This window comes from Acanthisitta chloris, unplaced genomic scaffold (genome assembly GCF_000695815.1).
Source record: "Acanthisitta chloris isolate BGI_N310 unplaced genomic scaffold, ASM69581v1 scaffold25471, whole genome shotgun sequence".
In the NCBI taxonomy this organism is placed as follows: Eukaryota; Metazoa; Chordata; class Aves; order Passeriformes; family Acanthisittidae; genus Acanthisitta; species Acanthisitta chloris.
The window spans coordinates 1,152-1,451 of record NW_008654675.1 but is presented as its reverse complement, the minus strand read 5'-3'; the positions used below and the strand labels follow the sequence as shown (position 1 = coordinate 1,451).

Here is a 300-nt window from a genome sequence, read left to right as displayed (position 1 = left end):
CAGCACACCTGGGACCAGCCAGGCTCAGCCCCCCCGGGGACCTGTGGGTGCCCTTGACATGTGCACCAGCTGGAGAGAAACTGGGGCAAGGAGGGGTGCTGGGTCCTGGGAGGGGGACACCTCCCTGCACATGCTGTCCCTTCTCCAGGGCAAGCAGCTCCTTGGAATCAGCCCCAAGACACCCCCAGCAGCACACAGGGAGAAAGTGAAAAGTTGGGTGCAGCAGAGCAGATAGAGAGAAGCTGCAGAGTGTCACCAAACACAAAGCCCCCAGGACCTCCCCCCCCCCCCAAACAAGCC

General features: G+C 62.7%; 1 protein-coding gene across 1 annotated transcript in view; it reads right to left on the bottom strand.

Moving 5' to 3' along the window:
- Nucleotides 1–300, bottom strand: part of LOC103810728 (transcription factor E2F2-like) — a 2,978-nt gene that overhangs the window by 2,522 nt on the left and 156 nt on the right.